Raw genomic sequence first — 18,488 nt, 5'->3', positions numbered from 1 at the left:
TGAGACTGCAAAAGTATTTTAATACACATTATCTACAAACAGATAAACCATGTCCTACAAAATACACAGTTTTTCTACATTAGAGGATATCTGAAAATATATTTTGGTGATAACTCCCACCAGATGTTTGGGAGGTAAATGGATTTTCCCCCTTTTTAATGCAACACAATTTTAGCATTCTGAAATGTCATACCCTCTATTTCTTAATAGAGTAACTCTTACAAATGACTACCAGAAATTTCCTCATTGCCAGAGATTTCTAAACCCCAAATTGGGAAAGAGGTTCTTGATTCCATTGGCGATTTCGACCTCTCCTGGGCACAGGGCAGATTTCTGGGATGGATCTGACTCCATGATTGGGAAATGCTTTTGGCCTGCCTGACAACATGGTCTTGGGGTAAGAAGGCAAGAGGGTGGCTGTTGGGAGGGGCTGTGCCTTGACAGCGACCTGGGCAGGGCATCCCTCTCATGCCTGGAAGAACTGTCTGGTCAACGTCATGGGCCCGGCACACCTTCCCAATGAGCTGAAAGCTGCCCGCAAGCTCCAGGGCTACATGTAGTCAGGGCTGACTGTCCCTCGCAGGGAGGCGATGAGGACGAGGACGAGAACTGCCACCTGCAAACACCAGCGTCTGCAGCCCTGCCACCCCGGTGGAGACCCCAGTAGGCTGACCACAACTCCTTGTGGAGAGGACGCAAGCATCCTCTGGGGGCATTTTCTCTGGCCCGTGGCTGGACACGTGCTACTCATCTGACAAATATCAACCATGCTGGGCACGTGTGGCCTGGGCCGACACAGGACTGCAGAGGGCACCAGGGGCTGCCACTGCCACTGGCCAGTCAAGTCACTTTCACTTTTTGTTTTTTTTTCCCCTGGGTCACTTCTCACTCTGAAGGGAGAAAATGTTCTTTAAATGACAAGACAGAAAATCTTCAGAAGTGTTCCTTTTCATTTTCTTTTTTTCTGAGGACACTGTTTTTCTCTGAAGACCGGATAACAGGCTTTACTCCATGGGGCTGAGAACAGGATACCCCAAAGCCTGGCACTTTGGTAAACTGAGCACTTTGAACTAAAGGAGAAAGCAAGTTCTCTCTGACCTTCTTCCACCCTTCTGTCTCTTGCCCCTCTTTCTCCCCAGCAGCCAGGCACAGAAACCAGAATTCCTCTTCCCCAAGGTGGGTCAGAGGAAGTAGAACTCCTCTCCCCCAAAGCAAGACATAGTATCTAGAAAGGTCACTCTCTCCCTTCACAACCCTCATCCCAAAGGGGTCCTGCCCCATACACCCCAACATGCTGCACTGCACAGTGAGGCCAAAAAGCATCTGAATAGACAGGCCTTGCTGGGTGGCCCCCTCTGTCTATTACATTAGGTCACACCCTTTCTGTCCAATCACATTCCTAGATGGCTGTCCATTCTTCCTCCAATCTAAGCATAAAAATAGTTTTCCCTGGGTCTCTGCGTCTTATTTCTGAAGGCTCCCATGTTGTGTAAAACACTGATTAAATAAATTTGTCAAACTTCTCTCCTGTTAACCTGTCTTTGTTACACAAGTGTCAGCTGTGACCCTTACGGGGAGGAGAGGGATTGCACCTTTCTGCCCCCACAAACCCAGCTACACGACTTCAGTCCCCTGGGCTGCTTAGCTCTAATATGATTACACATCTAAATGCAATACATGGAGCAAAGTGGTATTATTTTTCTGGGAAAAACCAACATCATAAAAGGGTCTTTATTGAATCAAAGGGCTCATGAACTGTTCTCTTGCCTAATTATGGCTCCCAAGTGAACAAGGCTGGGTTTCCAGGCAGGACTCGGCACAATTCTCCGGCCCAAAGACCAATGGGCTATTTGTCACAACTTGTCTAATTACAACGAAATCTGCCCCAAGGACGAAAGGGAGAATGCCAAGATAGGGTGGCAGCAGCCCCTCCCCCTCCGGCTCTGGAAGCAGGGAGCTGGTCCTCAGGCCTCTCTCTATCCCCACTCCTTACATTCAAAGTCAGGATCCTAGACCCTGCCCCTTCCTGCGGTCAAAGTTTAAGTGGTCTTCCAGCATCCCAGTACTGCCCCCTGTAATCTCATCTCTGTAGAGAAGGCCCATTGTCGAAATGGGATATTTTGGCAGATGTCTGAACATTCAGAGATTTGGCCAAGGTTAGCGTGCACCCAGACCTGAGCAAAGATAAACACTTGCCATCACCAGACACAGGAGGAGAGAGGGTGTGTGCCTCGGGCCAGAGGAGGGTTCACCCTCCACACCAACCAGACCAACCAGCTGGAGCAAGCGGTCTAGTTGACTTTTCCCAGATATACAGTGGTCTGGCCGGGCAAGTTGAAGACTTTTTACTTGTACTTAAGTCTCTGTTTAATCGCCCTCAAAGTTCCAAAAGCAAGACACTTTTCAAGAGAGACAGGGTCTGACTCTATTGCCCAGGCTGGAGTGCAGTGACCCAGTCAATCACAGCTCACTGTAACCTTGAACTCCTGGGCTCAAGCGATCCTCCCACCTCAGCCTCCTGAGTAGCTGGGACTACAGGCACACACCTCCATGCCTGACTAATTTTTCCTCTTACTTTTTCAGAGGCAGGGTCTTACTATGTTGCCCAGGCTGGAGTGCAGTGGTGTGACCATAGCTCACTGCAGCCTCAAACTCCTGGCTCAAGCAATCCTGTCTTGCCCCTGTCTCCAGAGTCGCTGAAACTACAGGTGTAAGCCACCACACCCAGCTAATTTATTTTTTATTTTTGTAGAGATGAGATTTCGCTATCTTGGCCAGGCTGGTCTGAACTCCTGGCCTCAACCGATCCTCCCACTTAAGCCTCCTAAAGTGTTGGGATTATAGTCGTGAGCCACTGAGCCCAGCCTTTCTCTTTTGTAAGATATGGCCCCCTCTCCACCCTTCCCATGTTCTTAAGCCCACAAAAGCAAGTTTGACAAGAAGGAACTCAGCACAAACTCACCCTGACTCTCCCACTAACCTCTCCTCTCAGATAGGCTTAAGTGGTAGTCACACGAACCCAACCCCCGGAAAAGGCTGTGACTCCTGGCCCCCCACCTCCATCCCACGCCCCTCCCAAGTGGTAGGCATGTCTCACTGAAGAGGCAGGACCCACACAACTCACCCCCACACCCCAACAGCAAGGATTTGCTCTTCTTCCACTGTCTTCTCCCCAGATACCAAGCCAGCAAGCAGGCACACCAGCCTCAGGTAGTCCTTCTTTGACCTCATTGTCCCATGGGCCCTGGGATGAACATTGTCACCCGGGAAGAACTACCATGTACCACCCCCAACCACGCGCCTGGTGTTTCACACAGACATTCTTGTTCAGTCCTTATAATGCCCTGAGAAGAAGGTACATATTATCACAGACAGGGAAACTGAGTCTTGGGAAGACGTCCCTGGCCCAACCCAGCTAGTCTACAGGAAAGCCGGGTTTCTGATGCCAAAGCCCACGCCCTTTCCCTGTCTTAAGCAGAGAAGCATTTTCTGTTTTCAACCAGCCTGCTGGAAAGCCAGGTGCTACCAGCTAGTAAGCAGCAATGCAATCTAATTCTTTTCAGGGGGGTGGGACACATGGGGGAAAAAAAGGGTTTGTTTTACAATGGACAAGGAGAGAAAAGAGAGTTATTTCTTAAATGTTTGCCTGGGAGACCAGAATTTAAGCCTCAGTCACCAAGAAGGAAAACCCAGTGTTTTCACTTGAACCCCACGTCCCCCAGGGCAGAAATCCAGTGAGAGGAAGCGAGTTTCATGAGAATGAACCACAAAGTCTTCACAGGCCGATCCAAATTTCCCAGCTGCAATCTCCAAATCCCTCACCCAGCCCTCCCATCCTCCAAACCACAGCCCCAGGCTCCACCCCGTGCCCTCCTCGGCTCTTCCTCCTCCTCAGGATCTTAGAAGAATGCCAAAGGGGGTCTGGTGTATTCAGTCCAGTCACCCACTTGACAGAGAAGGGGGCTCTCAGGCTGCAGTGACAAGCTCAGAGGAAAATCAGACAGCGGGGCTTTCCACATGGCACCTCCTTGCTCCGTTCTCCTGGGCAGCAAATGCAAGGGGTCTGGCTATGAGGTGATTTCAAAATTCCTCAGACCGTGCCAAAGGGAGGAGGGAGGAAGCACCCACAGTGGGTAAGATGTCACCTGCTCTGGGTCCTGTAAGCCCTGCCCCCTGCCCAGAGCCAGTGAGGCCTGCTGAAGGCTCTTGAGCATTGAAAAGATTATGGTCTATCCCTACCTCCAGTCCTAAATTCTAAAGAAAAACACCACTGAGCCATGAAAAAGTCTAAGTCCCAAGAAATTCTGATTTTTCCCCCCCACGATGATTACTCTGCAGCATTTTCTGGAATATCATTATTTTCTCGTCCCCCTCACCCCCCCCTTCCATTTTGTGCCCTGCTTGACTGGTCCTACTAGAGGATGTTAAGCTTGCCCACGGCATGAGTGAGGGAGCGAGCCTTGAGCAGCTGTGGCAATTCAAATGTCTTCCCTGGGACCTTTTCTGAAACGTGCTCAGTGTCAGGACCGGACGAGTCTTTGGGCCTTTAGGAGTGATGCACTGCTGAGCAGATGTGCAAGGCAGCCACATCTGCTACCCAGGGTTCCTTTAAGGACTCGGTGCCAGCGAATCCAGGCCCAGCCACCTCCTGTTCTACAGCCCCAGCTTGCCAGCTTCCAACCTGGGAGGCTGTACCCGGAAGGCCGGGGGCCCTGCTCCTGTGGTACCGAGGCAAGCTGGGAGATTCTGGGAGGGTCTCTTCCCCTCTGAGTCGCGACTTCAACCATACAGTGAGGACTTACAATACCATTAATCTGCTCTCAGAGCTGGGGCAAAAATCAGAGCAGGCAGCGAGGGACCGTGCCCATCTTACTAACGGACACCCCAGCATCTGCCTGGCCCAGCCCCTAGCACACAGTCGTCAAACCACAGAAACTGAGAGGACTGAGACTCAGATAGGGGATGGGAATCCCAGACAGTATCCCCATCTCGTGATTACAATGCTCCTGTTCCCAGTGGATTAAGTAACTTGCCCGAGGCCCCATGCTCCCAAGCGATGCAGTTAGTCCTTGAACCTACCAGACCCACAAGCCCAAGTCTCAATCACCCTGCACCAGTTTCAACCAACATGTATATACATACAGATACAAAATAAGAGAGCCAGGTTGTATGAAAAGAGAGAAGGTTAGCGCTCCCCTTGACAAGGATGGAAGAGGCTCTTGGGCCTGACAACACACACACGGTTAAGGCACTGCCACCTACATCATGGCATCTAAACATCTTTTTTTTTTTTTAATTTAAAATAATAATTTAAGACAGGGCGTGGTATTTCATGCCTGTAATCACAGTACTTTGGGAGGTCAAGGTGAGGGGATCACTTGAGGCCAAGAGTTCAAGACCAGCCTGGCAACATGGTAAAACCCCATCTCTACTAAAAATGCAAAAAATTAGCAGGGCACGATGGTGCATGCCTGTAATCCCACTGAGGCAGGAGAATCACTTGAACCCAGGAGGCAGAGGTTTCAGTGAGCAGAGACCATACCACTGCACTCCACCCGGATAACAGACTGAGAATCTGTCTCAAAAAAAAAAAAAAAGAAAGAAAGAAAAGAAAAAAGAAAAGAAAAGAAAAGAAAGGAAAAGCAAAGAAAAGGAAAATAAACAGGCCGAGCGTGGTGGCTCATACCTGTAACCCCAGCACTTTGGGAGGCTGAGGCAGGCAGATCATTTGAGTTCAGGAGTTCGAGACTAGCCTGGCCAACATGGCGAAACTCCATCTCTACTAAAAATACAAACATAAGCCGGGTGTGGTGGCGGGCGCCTGTAATCACAGCTAATCGAGAGGCTGAGGCAGGAGAATCGCTTGAACCTGGGAGGCGGAGACTGCAGTGAGCTGAGATCGTGTCACTGCACTCCAACTTGGGCAATAGAGTAAGACTATGTCGAGAAAAAGGACGGACGGAAGGAAGGAAGGAAGGAAGGAGAAAAGAAAGAAAATAATAATTTGAAAAATTTTATTTAAAAAAAAGAGCCAGGGGACGAAGACTACCAGTCGGAGATCTACTGGTTTGTGCCAGACACCCTGACACACATCTTTCGTAAGCTTCGCCACACACTTACAGGGTAGGTATCATAACCCTCATCTCACAAGGAAAGAAACTGGGGCACAGAGAAGTCACTGGGCCAAAGCCATACAGCTGGTGAGCCGCAGTTGGAACCCAAATACATCTGGACGCAAAGTGTGCCTCCATGGCCTTCAGACTGGTCTGCTTCGAGAAAAAAACACTTCACGGAAACCAAAATGATCCCTTGCTTCTGAGACAACTCTCTTTCAGGGACTTATCACAGATTAGGAGCGCCGTTCTTTTGTGTAAAAAGAACTGAGACTGGCCAAATATTTACCAGCCCGCGCAGAGGGCTGTAGACTGGCCCAGCAGCGGAATTAACTCCTCCTGCAGTATCAAGGGCCAAGCTGTTGCTAGACAAAGTGGAGGAGAGAATCCTCACCATTCAGACAGCTCAGCTTTGGGCAAAGAGGGACCAAAGGAAACCCAGGGAAGCAGCCAGGGGCTCGGCAGGGATGGCCACCAACAAAACCCTGGAGGGATTTCTTCTAAGGTTCAGAATTTCCAGAGTTGCTAGGAGTGCAGATGAGAGGACTGGCTTCTCCCAATACCTCCTTTGTCATTCCAATCCTGCTGGACAAAAACTGATCTTTAATCTTTCATAGGTTGGGATTTTTCTTTTTCTTTAAAAAAAAAAAAAGCTAAAACGGCAAGGTTAATTATTCACCAGGCTGCAATTTACCTAAGAGTTGAGGGAATGCAAGTTTCTTCCCAGTACGCAGGACCGAGAATCCAGCTGGATTTTTAGGAGTCTCCCATTGGTCTCCCTGGGGCTCTAGCTAAAACCCTCCCCATCCTACCAGCTTTCTACCTTGCATTTAGCTGCTTCCTGAAGAAGGCTCCAGGGTAAATCAGTCTATGTTCAAGCTACTTCCCCTTGAAACCTTGAGGTACCCATCTTTGAAGGATGGACTGGGGTGGGGATAGGAGCCAGGAAGGAGGCCTCTGCTCCAGGAAACCATGAATTCGAGAGAGCAAAATCAAACAGCTCTCCACTACAACACAATTCCTCAATCCAACGGCCTACACGGAAGCATAAATCAGTTGCAGGAGGCCAGGCTAGCCCAGCCCACTGCATAGCTGATTCAATCACATTTTGCAAAGGAAAAAAATCCAAGAAGGAAAAATCTAATCACTCACTTCCCCCAAAGAAACGAAGCACCAAGTCATTTCCTAAAAATCTCTAAAGCCCTGGCCAGACCCAGAAAGAATGGGGCACAGCCTGAGGGAAACTGCCAGGGGTGCCACAGTGCTCCTCAGGTCTCATTCCCAGCCCTGAGAGTCCACCTTCTCCAGCCTGTCCCCTCCAGGGTGGGTGCAGGGCAGCCAGCCCGGCCTGCTTTTCGGCATCTCATTGCTCCAGCCCACTTCTGGGATGTTTTATGACCACGCAATATTCTGGAGATTTCCACTTCATTTACTTTTAGACACTGATCCCCAGGGCTGGGAGAGGCATTGGTTCAAAGGGAGAACTTTGTTTTCCCAAGCTGATTCAGCGCTCCAAAGAGCATTTTTCTTAATTAGGGGCGAGGTCTCCAGTTGAAGCTCCCACCAGTTCCACTCCTAGACAATTTTGTCTCCAAAATGAGAATTTGTCAAGATGCTCAGAAATCTACCCCATGGCCAAAGAAACACTTTTCTCTCATAATTCTGACATCTGCACCTTCCACTGGCTAAGCCTCCAGGACAAAGCTAACATGGACAAAAGTCAGGCCAACTGCAGGACTGGGTATGTCCCTTTCTGGGCTCCCAGTCCCAAACCTGCCTCCGTGACCCCAAAGCACACCTGACTGCCCACCACACACCTGGTTCCCGTGTTGGCTCCCACGTGCCCCCAAAACAGGGACAGCAGCATGGGCAGGACGCCTGCAAAGGACTACTCTACACGTGGCCTGCAGAGGCAGGGAGCCTGTGGGAAAATGCCTCTTGGAAGGGTTTTTCGCGACCTGGCAAGGGGTGGGCCAACCTGGCCGTGAAGGTTCCTCCCTCTCACCCTCCCTCCTCCCAGCTCCTAAAAACCTCTCCTGTTTTCCAAAGCCAAGTAAGACAGGGACCAGACGTTCCCTATTTTGTCAACCAGTTCTTCACACAGTTCAAGTCACCTCACTGCATGTCCCCAAATGTTTTTCCACGGCCCCCACGGCCAAGAGCCAAAAAACAACACAAACAAAAGGACAAATAACCAAAGTTCCAACACCAGGCAAACCCGAGGTTTCAGGGGCTGTTGGGTTTTTCTTTTCGGGGAGTAGAAGCAAACGCACTACTATAGACTTCCTATAGATAAGAGACTTTAAGGGAGAGTTTAAGGAATTCCAGCATAAAACTTTAAGAGGACTGGAGTGGGGCCACATTATGTTGCATCTGTCAGGGAACAAAAAACTGGCCATTGGTAACACATCCACAAAGATCCATCTTTAAAGAAATGGTGTTTGGGAGAGGGACAGGGGCTTCCGGAGCCACCGGGCCAAACCTCGGCTTCCCACCTCCCCACGGGCAATTCTAGAAGTCAGGCCCGGTTCTCCCCACCCCCAAGCTCAAGGTTGCCGCCCTGGAAAGCGCAACAGGGCAGGCCTCGGTAAGTGGCAGGGCTTGGCCCATGGGTAAGCCGGGTCCAGGTCGCCGGGGCGGGGCCCACGTCTGCCCAGAGGGTACGGATCCGCAAGCAGTGACCGACTCACACGTCCGAGAGCGTAGCTATTTCTCCAGCGAAGTGCGGGGATTTCCCGAATCCCCGCACGCAGCCGGTGGCGAGCGCACCTCGCCACTCCTCCTCCAGCTTGGACCTGAGAGGCAGCCCGGCGGCCGGAGCGCAGGCGAGCCCGGGAGGAAGCTGGCCTGGGGCGAGGACCGTGGAGAAGACGCTGGTCCCGGGGGCCGAGGACTGGGACTTTGTAGGCCAGTTGATCCGACACCCTCATCTCGCCCGCAAAGACCCAGCCCTCAGCTCCCATCCGTCTCGGAGTTCGGGGTGCGGCGCGTCCCCGACGGGCTTCCCGGGGCTGGGTCTGGCCGCCGGCTCTGTGCACCGCGCTCCACTCAGCCGAAGCTCTGGGTGTCCCTCAGGCGGCATCCCCCGGGAAAGTCCACTGCCCCGCCCGACCTCGGGTCGCGGGCTCCAAACCCAGCCCTCGAAGGGTTACACGACGCTTGGCGCGCTCGGCGGCCTCCAGGCCACCCCCGGGCCGCCTCGGTGCAGGCCGAGGGACAGCGCTGGGGGAGGGGGAGGTGCAGGGACCAAAGCCTCCCCACCAGAGCCCCACTCCCGAGTGGGGCGCAAGAGTTACGCGCCGAGAAACTTCGCCACGCTCCCACGCCGCGCCCGCGAGGCCCAGCTCCGCTCCGCCTCGGTTACCTGCGCTCAGCTCGGCGGGCGAGTGGCGAGGGGCGAGGGGCGCGGGGCGCGGGGCGGGGGCCGGTGCCAACCTCTCGCCGCAGGCCGCGCCCTCCCGCACGGCCGAACCCGCGCCGCCGCCTGGACACTGGGGCCGTAGCCGCGAGCCGGGGCCCGCGCCCCGACGTTCCGGGAGCCCCTCGCGCTCCTGGCCGGGGGCCGTGGTCTCGCTCGACCTGCCCGGGACCTGGGGGCCGCCGCTGCCCTCTCCGCTAGGAGAGCGAGCCGGGCGAAGCCGGGAGAGGAGCGGGATGGCGAGACCCCTCGAAAGTTGGGGGGGGGGTCCGCTTGCTCGCCGCGGCCCGACCTGGCTCCACGTGCTGGTGACACATCAGGAAGGCTGCGCGCCCCGCGGCTCCCGGCGGGCGGACGCGGCCAGCGCCCGCCCGCACAGCCTCCCGGAGCCGAGCGGACGGCGCCCCGCCCCGGCCCGCCCTCCGCCCGCCCCTAGGCGGCACCGCCCCCGGCCGCGACGCCCGCTCCAGCCTGCGGCACCGGCGGGAGAGACCCTGACGGCGGTGGGGGGCAGCCCGGGCTTCCCGGTCCCGGGTGGCCCGCCCTGCCCCGGGGATGGGGTCCCGACGCCGGCGGCCCGACTCGACAGTCTCGAGTGCCTTCCTCCCAGTCACGCAGTCCTTCCCGCCTCCAAGCCCAGTAATTTTCCCTTTTCCTCCTTTGACCCGTCCGAGCAGCTGCCAGCGCTTCCTCCCGCCGAGACCGGCGCGGAGAGCCCCCTGCCGGCCGCTCCACTCCGGGGCCGCGCCCCGCGCCCGGTGGAGCGTGCCTGCCGCCGGCCTCAACTTCCCCATCTGGAACCTGGAGCCCCCGGGCACTTCTGGCAGGGCTTATGGTGGCAAAGATTATATATTAAAGCGCCAAACATAGTACCTGGCAGCATGCTTTGTTGAGATGTTAAAATTTCGTGCTTTCAAGTCCCAGTTCCAGCGGCCTGCAGACAACCTCTCTTCCTGTCTGTGCTGTTTGAAAAGCTGAGTTCCTTTAGGGGGACTGTGGAAAAGGAGTGGGACAGAAAAGCTTCGAGGCTGAGGGAGAGCTGTCGCAAGATTAGCGAGGGGTGGGAGTTCAGTGGAATCCCCTTGGTGGAGACCTGCTGCCCCACTCTCTCCGGAGACGCCAGGATTTGGGAGAGTAACTGCGTGTCTTTTCTGGGACCTGGACCAGGCCTCTGCCAAGATCCCCAGCCTCAAGATGGCCAGGATTCCAGGGACCGTGGATGATGGGGGAGCCCAAATACCCACTGAGGTTGAGTTTCCCAACCTCTTCAGGTCGAGATTTGGAACCATTTAAAGAAAATAACGTGACATATCTGTGTCCCGACATAGATATTAGCTGTGTTCCTGCCTTCTCTTGCCTGGCCTCACTAACCCTGCCTTCAAACCTCACTGTGAGACTAGGCACGGCGGCGCACACCTGTAATCCCAGCACTTTGGGAGGCAAGGCAGGAGGATTGCTCGAGCCCAGGAGTCTGAGACCAGCCTGGGAACATAGTGAGACTCTGTCTCTACACAAAGTTAAAAAAAAAAAAAAAAGTAGCTGGGCGTGGTGGCATACACCTGTGGTGGGAAGATCACTGAAGCCCAGGAGTTTGAGGCTACAGTGAGATATGATAGCACCACTGCACTCCAGCCTGCATGACAGAGCGAGACCCTGTCTCTAAACCTCACTTTGGTAAGGGTTGAGGGGTATATCTGCTCCCCCTGTCCCCACATCGGGATCCCTGGGTGGGACATGTCCAGGAGCTGGTGCTCCCGGAAGTGCGCAGCTGGGGGAGGGATGGCGGCGGAGCGCCGGCAGAGACGCCCTGTGCTGGGGCATGGACAGCGCGGGCCCCAGGCCTCTGTAATCGCCATTTTGTGGGAGCGCGGGATTAGAAGGGAAGAAAGAAGATGCCCTGACATTGCTGGAGATGCAGCCAGTGCTGGAGGGGGTCTGGAGTTAGTGCTCTGCTTTCTCTTCCCCTTTTATTGCTCGCTCCAAATCTGACAAACCCTTACGATCTCTGAGACTCAGGAGCCGGGAGGAGCCGGTGTCCTGGGGGGATGAAAGGGCAGGGTTGTAATGGGTTTATCCTGGTGCTGATCCCAGAGAAGCTCGAAGAAGATTAAGATTTGCTCCCTGGGCCTGAAATCTCCCTGCTACCCCCTGACCACATCAAAGGACACGGCCATGGGGGGTGCCTAATCCCATCAATGGAATCAAAGCTGGACAAGAAAGGAAATTCTTCCATCTTGGGGCAGCAGCAGGACGCAGCTCGCTACAGAAAGGCAGACAACAGAGCCTGACCTTTTCCACTGGCGGGAACATCCCAAGAAAGATCCAGTCCGCAGGCAGATAGGGCCTGCTCTTTTCTTCTTGAGGTGGCCACTGTGGGAAGGTCAACCACAAGAACTTGGGACACCCAGCAGCAGGACTGGGACTGCCTCCAGGGGCAGAGGAGGACCCTGGGGGCAGAGGACGGGGGCTCACCCAACATTCCAACATCACACAGCTTTTCTGGCTCCCAGCTTGACTTCTGGAAAGGGCTTTTGCATGTGACACTCCTTGCCACCAGCGTTTCCCAAAAGGTGGTGCTCATATGAGAGATGGTTTTAGGTGGGAAAAAATGTAATATGTAGTATTAAATGTAAAATTTCTGAATATTGCTGTTACAATGAGGCTAAAATGGCTAAAGTGAGCCAACTCAAAGACAATAATTTAGTAAATAATGTTATAGGTAGTATTCTGATATGGCAGCAATAGTGGCAGTGGTATGCAAATTACTAAAGTTAGAAAAATAGACCGGGCGCAATGGCTCAGGCTTGTAAGCCACAAGCACTTTGGGAGGCCGAGGCAGGCAGATTGCTTGAGCTCCAGAGTTGAAGACCAGTCTAGGCAACCTGACGAAACCCTGTCTCTGAAAAAAAAAAAAAAAAAAAAAAAAAAAACAGAAAAATTAGCTAAGCGTGGTGCAGTGCACCTGTAGTCTCAGCTTCTTGGGAGGCTGAGGTGGGAGGATCGCTTGAGCTCAGGAGGCTGAGGCTACAGTGAGCTGTGATCATGCCACTGCACCCTAGCTTGAGCAACAGAGTGAGACCCCATCTCAAAAAAAAAAAAAAGGAAAAGAAAAGAAAAGAAACACACTCCTTTCAATCATCTTTAGAGAAATGTTGCCTTAGAACAGTAGCTTTCAAACTCAGTCATGCCCATGATAGGAAATATCTGTGTGTGTGTGTATGTATATATGTGTATGTATCTAGGTACATATGTAAAACAAATGTTTTATGAAACAATTCTTATGCACTCAAATATATATTCTGCGTTACCATTTCATTTTTAAAATGCTGTTTACAACCTGTTAAATTGGTTTCACTTAACAGGGTTACCTCCTGCTGTTTGAGAACTACTGCCTTCAAGAACATATACCATAATGATGATATTAACATCTCTCAGTTATTTTTATTCATTCCTTTATTTGAGACAGAGTCTCACTGTGTTGCCCAGACTGGAGTGCAGTGGCGCAATCTCGGCTCACTGTAACCTCTGCCTCCCATGTTCAAGCGATTCTCCTGCCTCAGGCTCCCTAGTAGCTGGGATTACAGGCACCCACCACCATGTCCGGCTAATTTTTGTATTTTTGGTAGAGATAGGGTTTCACCATGTTAGTGAAATCTGACCTCAGGTGATCCTCCTGCCTTGGTCTCCCTAAGTGCTGGGATTACAGGTGTGAGCCACCGCACCCAGCCCAGAAAGAGATCTGAGAGAAGACATAGGCATCCTGGGACCAGAGGGAGAAAGGGGCTGGTGATAACCTGAAGTACTTTGTAGATGACTATGGAATTTGTGAGGTTGATTTTCTCAGCATATTCTGCTTAGATGGCAGTGCACCTGGGTTTTGTTTCTCTCGGCCCAAATGGTCTGGACCAAGGGAGAGCCCCAGAACCCAGGGGAAAGGCAAGCAGGAAGGGAAATCTTTACTGCAGAAACACCACTCTGGCATTACCAGGCTTGTCGCTGCTTATGGCCTGTTTCCATTCCTCACCTTCTCTGCAACCTTCAAAGAGTTATTTCCTGCCTCTGAAGTTCAGTTTCCTCGTGGACAAAATTGGGACGTGATTTTTATCTCTGTGATTTCTCCCAGCTTGATTGTTCCATTACTGGAGGAAGAGAAGTTGAGTTTTCTTTTTCTGACCTTCATTCATTCAGCCAACAAATGAAGAGCCTCTTTATCTAGCAAGGGAAGGGAAGATAGGACACTTGCCCTCAAGCAGCAGCAGAGGGGTAAATTCCCCAGAAAGGAATCCATTCTCTCCAGGTGGTGTCATATTTCAGCAATGCCATGGCTGTGCTTTCAGCTGAATTCAGTTTTCCTGGATGATGGGGTCTGGGGAGGAGGCAGGTGATCTGAGGCTCCTGGGAAGTGAGGTCACACAATGATGATACCTACTGGCCCCAGGTCCCAGCCCTCTTACTCAGGGTTCTCTGAAATGCTTTCAGTAGCCAAAGCACATGTCCAGAAAATATTAGAGCCCTTGATCCAGAAGTTAAGTCTTTGGCCTATGAGCTTTATCTTTGCCCTCACCTTCTGTGACTGAATTGATTCTTGTCTTTAAGTTCCCACTGTGTGTGTGATAGCCACTGTGCCATGTTACTCCTTCAAGAAAGGATTTGTCCCAGCTGCTTGGAGTGCTATCAACAGACTGCCTTCTGCCATCAGAGCCACCTAGTCTAAGGTTTCTGGACAGCCCACATCCAGTGAGTGGTGGGGGAAGGGGCTCTCCCTCATTTCACACCTGCTTCCCACCCTTCCCCAGGTGGAATAAGCATTCTGCACATTAAATTCTGTCTAGGGGTCTGCCTTCTGGGGAATCCAACCTTTAACAGTGTATATCTCTGTCCCTCTCTTGCTCCTAAAACCTTAATATTGTAATCAAGTATAATGATTTTGGTCATCATCTGCTGCCCTAATGTTTTTGGTCATCATCTGCTGGTCATCATCTGCTGATCAGGTATGAGTGTTTGACAAGTGAGGTGCCAGTTTGGCCTACAGGCTGGCAAAGAGACCATCTCCTCGGTGCATGTCAAGTTAATAATGAAGATGACTTTTCCAAGAAGATTTGAGCTCGTGCTGTAGACAAGCATAATCTCTATGATAAAGGCAGAGCTTTCTGGGTGACCCAGAACAAATTGCTTTCCTTCTTTTTGCCTGTTTCTGCAGTGTGAAATGAGACAGTTGGCTGGTTTCATTCCTATCAGTGTATGATTCCAAATTGGTAACTTCTGTCCCCAAGTATGGGGTTAGACCCTTAGGGTTTGCTAATAAAACCATCTACAGGGAGTGAGAATTTGTTTCTTAATTCAAAAATCAATTTTACCTGCAGGTTCGAGGGGCCACAGGGGAAAGAAAAGAACCCCTGCCTGCTGAGATGCAACTTAGATCATGATATTTGAGTGTCAAAGATGACTGAATGAGGGCAGAGATACCCAAGACCTGGTTGTGCTCTGTTGAGTTCCTATTCATCCTGCAGCCACAATGTCACCTCCTCAGGGAAGTCTTCCCTAGCCCTTCAGGCCGGGACCTTCCTTGTGCCAGGGCTCTGTCTCTGTTCCAGCTGCTGGTAACACAGACATGAGTGAGACACCATCCAAGTCCTAAGGGGCTTCCCAGTATGGTGCCAGACACACAGAGGGGTCCCAGACAAGAAATTGAGTGACTCCTTACCTGGGGGAATCAGAGCCTTCTCATAATACCAGAGTCTTGCCATAGGCATCCAACCTGTCTCTGATCCAGCATCTGGATCTAGCTGCCAATTTGCAGGAAGTACTGAGGACTGGGGAGCTTACTGGGTTACACCAAGAGTTTGCAGTAAGCAAAATCTAGACTGTGGGAAACCCTCCAGGTCCAGTGGCCCAGGATCCTCAACAGACACACTGCAAGGAAATAAAAGGGAAGGAAAGGATACCTCCTGATTGAAAAAAAGCTTCTATCCATTTTTTTAAATGAGCAGTTAAACTATAATGTATAAAGATGCTGCAATGCTCAATTAGGTGATAAACTAAAATGCAAGGAAGTGATTAGAGGGTTAAGGATACTTACGGCCCTGGGGGGGTTGTGATTGGGACGGGCACATAAAAAGGGTTTCTGGGGTATCTGGCAAAATTATCTAACTTGGATGGTGTTCCCCTTATAATTCATTAAGGCATTCACTTGATTTGTGTGGTTTTCAAATTTGTGTTGTATTGTATAGTAAAAGATTTAACAACATATTTCTTGGGCCAGGCGCGGTGGCTCATGCCTATAATCCCGGCACTTTGGGAGGCTGAGACGGGCAGATCACGAGGTCAGGAGATCGAAACCAGCCTGGCCAACATGGTGAAACCCCATCTCTACTAAACATACAAAAATTAGCCGGGCGTGGTGGCGCATGCCTATAATCAATCCCAGCTACTCGGGAGGCTGAGGCAGAAGAATTGGTTGAACCTGGGAGGCAGAGGTTGCAGTGAGCCAAGATCACACCACTGCACTCCAGCCTGGGTGACAAGAGTGAAACTCCACCTCAAAACAAAACACACAAAAAAGCATATTTCTCCAGGCTGGTAATGGGCTAAAACTCATAGAATGAGGCATAATATATAGAATTGCCAAATTCTGGTCTATGTTTTTAAAAATATCCTGGAGGTTTTAGCTGCCCACAAATGACTATGTCTGCCTGCGTGGCTCTCAAAATGCAGTACCAGAGGCCCTGTGTTTTGCCCTGGACACTAAGGAGGAGCAAAAGGGAGGACTCTACCAGGGGTAACCAGCATGGGGAGCCTTTGCAGCTCCAGTGCTTCCCATCAGGGAGGACTGCTTATAACTCTCTGGATGGAGGAGCCCTGGTCACATAGATCTCATCAGGAGGTCACAATGGTCAAGCCCCATTGCAGAAGGGGCTACTATGATGGGTGGGGTGGCCTTGATCCCCTTGCTTCTGCAAAGTCCAGGCTCTGAGGTAGAAACCTAAAATTTCAGGACATGAGGCATTTAGGACATAGCTCTTTCAACTGTAGAATTTACAACTAAGGAAGCTGAAGTCTAGGGAGTATCAGCGATTTAATGGAGGTCATGCAATAAACTCAACATATGTGTCCATTTCTGCCTCTGCCTTCACTTCTGTCCTCATTCTTTAAGCCAATGACCTACCCCTGGCTCCATGGGGGTGCATGTATATAACTGCTGGCCTTCAAGATAACTACAAGATTTCTGTTCCCCAAGCTCACCCTGGTGCTTGTATCTGACTTGTATTCACTTCAGTTCCTCTCACCAACCTTGACCTGGAATCCATACTTGACCCCTGCCTCTGGTCCTTCACCTTTGGAAGCCCATGTTTCCCCAGTATCTTTACACTGACCTCTTCTGTACCTTGTACTTTTTTTTTTCTTTTTTGTTTTTTTGAAACAGTTTCTCATTGTCTCTCAGGCTGGAGTGCAGTTGCACCATCTCAGCTTACTGCAAGCTTGACCCTCCATGCTCAAGCGATTCTCCCACCTCAGCCTCCTGAGCAGCTGCGACTACAGGCACGTACCACCATGCCCAGCTAATTTTTTTGTATTTTAAATAGAGACAGGGTTTCGCCATGTTGGCCAGGCTGGTCTCAAACTCCTGACCTCAAGTGATCCGCCTGCCTCAGCCTCCCAAAGTGCTGGGATTACAGGCGTGAGCCACTGCGCCCGGCCCCTTGCACTTCTCTTATATTGACTTTGGCTTGGCTCATCCCCCTGCCCTCCTCTAGGGTGGAATTCTCTGCTCCAGCTCCTTCAGATAACCCATGTTCAGTCTTGAAGCTCCTTCTCATCAGGAATTTGAAGGGACAGGATTCAAGGCAATATCCAGTAGAGCAGGACTTTCCACCTTCCTATCCCTATCCCTGAATATCTGGACTCTGTCTAAGCTAAGGTGCTTGTCAGAAAAGGCCTTAATTTGTATTTAATAACACTTTCATGATGACACTGACATCCTAGCTCGGCATTACCTTCAAAAGTCAAGAGCGTCTCTTCCATTTATTGGGATCTTAGAGAAAAGGTCAATATTTCTCTGCTGTCTGGGCTCTACACCTTCTCTTCTGATAACCTGAGACTCTGCTGACATTCAGTCCGCCTTAAAGCTCCTCATGGTCATCTGTGTAACAGGCCTCAGGGAAAGTAATGTGGTTTTTTGAGGGCTACATTAACAGATGTATGGGGTATAGAGTGAAGGAGGTGAAGTTTCATTCATAACACTCTATCTGGAGTAGTATGTTTGGTACCCAGTGTTACAATTGAAGAGGAGGACAGACAGAGGAGTGTATCAAAAAGAGGATCCAGGAATGGGAGGAGGTGCTCAATGTCATGTTATTAATATGTTAAATCGGACTGTTTATCCTAGAGATGATGTGGGGAGTGCCATAACTGGCTGGGGGCAGATTCAAAGAGTCAGTTCACCAGGAATGGGAAAGAAGCGCCCACCAGTTGAGCAATATGGTTTGCTTTGTAGACAGGAAGGCAGGCAGTGTGCATGGCCTGCATAACTCACCTTCCGAGGAACAATCCAGAAACGACCGTTCCGGAAACTCAAGCACCCTCTCTGAAAAGTTGCCCCGCCATAACACACGCAAATCGGGCGGGACCCGAGTCCCCGCGGGCCACCTGGACCTCAGTGTCCCCATCGGCGAATCAGTGAAGACGACTCCGGCTCTGCGGAATGCGGCTGGCGGAAAGGAGACGCGGGGATCGGTGGCGAGGTAAGTTGCGTCGTGGCGCGGTTCGAGCTCATCTGTAAGGTGGACCCTGGAGTCTCGAGGCCCAGGTGCACCGGCCCCGGCCGACCGCGGAGCCCCAGGGCAGAAGAACAGGAGGGCGCCTGAACAGAATCCGAAAATGGAAAAAATGCCACGTAGAAGGGACGGCGTAAGTGGAGAAAACCGACTTCCCACAGCCAAACCCCAACCTCAGGTTTC

General features: G+C 51.5%; 1 non-coding gene across 1 annotated transcript; it reads left to right on the top strand.

The window, feature by feature from the left end:
• The first annotated feature begins 5,162 nt into the window (after positions 1 to 5,162).
• LOC116271156 lies at positions 5,163 to 5,288 on the top strand. The gene has a single exon (XR_004179593.1). It is a non-coding gene; the product is annotated as a U6atac minor spliceosomal RNA (small nuclear RNA).
• The last annotated feature ends 13,200 nt before the right edge of the window (positions 5,289 to 18,488 follow it).

This window comes from Papio anubis, chromosome 17, assembly GCF_008728515.1.
Source record: "Papio anubis isolate 15944 chromosome 17, Panubis1.0, whole genome shotgun sequence".
Classification (NCBI taxonomy): domain Eukaryota; kingdom Metazoa; phylum Chordata; class Mammalia; order Primates; family Cercopithecidae; genus Papio; species Papio anubis.
This window is presented reverse-complemented; position numbering and strand designations above follow the sequence as displayed.